Genomic DNA, 2498 nt, shown 5'->3' on the forward strand with positions numbered 1-2498 from the left:
CGTAGATCATGATGTTCTGTTAGAATCGCTGAAAACTGTTTTCCAAAATTCGAAGCGGGTAGTGTACAGCATCGATTTCTGTGGAACCCAGTAGCTGTCAAAACTTTCACATTTTTACGAATAACTCGGAAATCGTAAATTTTTCAGGCAAAACGGTTGAAACAAACATAAATTAAAATTGAACGGCCAATCTGAAAATAACAAAAAAAAGGGGGAGTTTCGTTTAAAAAACCAGAGTTGGTAACTACCACACGTTTATGATGAACCCTGTATATTGGAAAGTAATTTTACAATGTGGACCTTTTAAACGTGAAAAACTTTCGTTGGACAAATTTTCTTGTAAACTTCATATTTACTGAGATATCGCACTTTGACGCACTAATGAGCAACCCTGTATATCAATGACATCACCTACTTAAAAAGCAATGGCAAGATACCCTTTTTGCTGACGACACAAGCATAACATAGAGGGATTCTGATGCTGTGTCCCTCCACTCTACGGTTTCCAACGATCTCGTCATAATCACGGCTTGCCCTGATTCTAGTTTGCTGGGTTTTAACGCCGATAAAACTGTAGCCCTATCTTATAGAAGAGCTTTACAACCCTTGCTACTTCATAACAGCAAAACTAAATTCATTGAGTCAGTGAATTTTCAGCTCAGATAAAATTGAAGTGTATGCTCAGTGAGTGTATGCTACAGACATCATTAGATGTCGCTCTAATTCAAGAACCATATGTTTATAAGGGGAGAATTGAAGGATTGGGGAACATTGGGGAACTTCAGAGGACAGGTAGTCTGTTGCCAACCGGAGAAAACCCACGAACATGTATTCTCATAAGGGATACAATCAGAGCTATACCGTTATGGGAACACTCTCGTAGACACCTTACGGGTATATGAATAATGCTTATAAGAATAAGTCGAAGGGCGGGGATTCGGAGCTTAGTCCTGGCATCTGCATACTTGCCTTACAACCAAATACGACAACCTCCTCCGAGTGAATTACCCAATTTTGTGGAGCACTGTAAGGCGTCTAAGACCTGTTATTAAGTACTGTTAGAACTGTTATTGGGTGCGACGCAAATGCGCACCACGTTTTGTGGGGCAGCAGTGATACCAAAAGACGGGGCGAGTCTCTTTTAGATCACCTTACTACTTTATCGATTGAACTCTGTAATCAGGGGAATCAACCAACCTTTATAACAACAGTACGAAGGGAGGTTATAGACATTACAATCTGCTCAGACCTCACCAGAAAACTGATAAGAGATTAGCATGTTCCGGATATGCCCAGCTCGTCCGATCATAGATCATAGATGCAATATCGAGTCGGAAGAAGTACCCCTCTCGGTGTATAGAAATCCGAAAACAACTGACTGGTTCTCCTACAAAGAGAACCTTAGGTTCCAGTTGGCGAACTGCCCAACCAACAACTACCGTCACATCAGCAATAAAATCAGCCTACGAATCCGCATGCCCTCTGAAGTCGAAGAGACAAACGGGGACATCCAAATGGTGGAACTCGGACTCTCAACGATGAGGGAAGCGGTGAGAAATCTATTTAACAGGGATAAATAAAACGAGGCCTTCTGGGCTGAATACAAAACATCTCTGACTACATATGGCAATGCCATAAAAAAACAAAAAAGGCTTCTTGCAGGAAAGAATGAATGGATATCGGGGATATTCCGAGCTAGGCTAGACTCTAGAAGGCACTTTTATAAGAACTGCAGCAAAAAGTGGGCTCCTTGATAAAATCAGAGGGAGGATATACAACAACAGAAGAGGAAATCCTGGAGCTTAAGCTTAAGACTCACTTTCCTGGATCTATACTCGTAACACTGGGAACAGGAGATACCGGTCGTTTTCAGGATGCGACAGCGGAAACCGAAAGAACACTGGACTCTTGCCTTAAGCATCGTAAACCAGTCCATTTAACTTTAGACTGGTTTACAATCCTAGAGGCAAGAGTCCAGTGTTCTTTCGATGTCCGCTGTCGCGCCCCGAAAACCCCCCTGTTCTCCAACTGTTCCCAGTATTGATCCTGGAAAGTGAGTCTTAATCATCAGCTTTAGGATCTGCTCTTCTGTTGTTATTTAGCCTCCCTGTGATTTTTTCAGGGATCCCACTTTTTGCTGTTGTTCTTTTAAGAGTGCCTTACGCAGTCTAGCGTAGTATCCTCGATAATATAGCCTTTATCGACTGTTCATCATACTAGCCATAACTTGTTTAATGGAACTGTATCGTAGGTCTTCTGTTGGTCAACGAATATCAAATGAACAGCCCTTCCTCTTTCGTACTATTATTTTACATATTTACAATTACCAATCATATTGATGTAATGACATGGAGCATTCAACCCCCAAACCAAGAAACCGGTATGGTTAAACAGAAGCTAAGATTTGGGAATAATTCATTAGGTCCCACCCAAGTGGATTGAGATTTCTGGTTAAAGTAGCGTTGATTCCAAGCTCCATTTTCCAACGATCGCGTGAC

This window comes from Dendroctonus ponderosae, unplaced genomic scaffold (genome assembly GCF_020466585.1).
Source record: "Dendroctonus ponderosae isolate FM_Combo_2020 unplaced genomic scaffold, Dpon_F_20191213v2 Dpon_F_20191213_1, whole genome shotgun sequence".
NCBI classification, from domain to species: domain Eukaryota; kingdom Metazoa; phylum Arthropoda; class Insecta; order Coleoptera; family Curculionidae; genus Dendroctonus; species Dendroctonus ponderosae.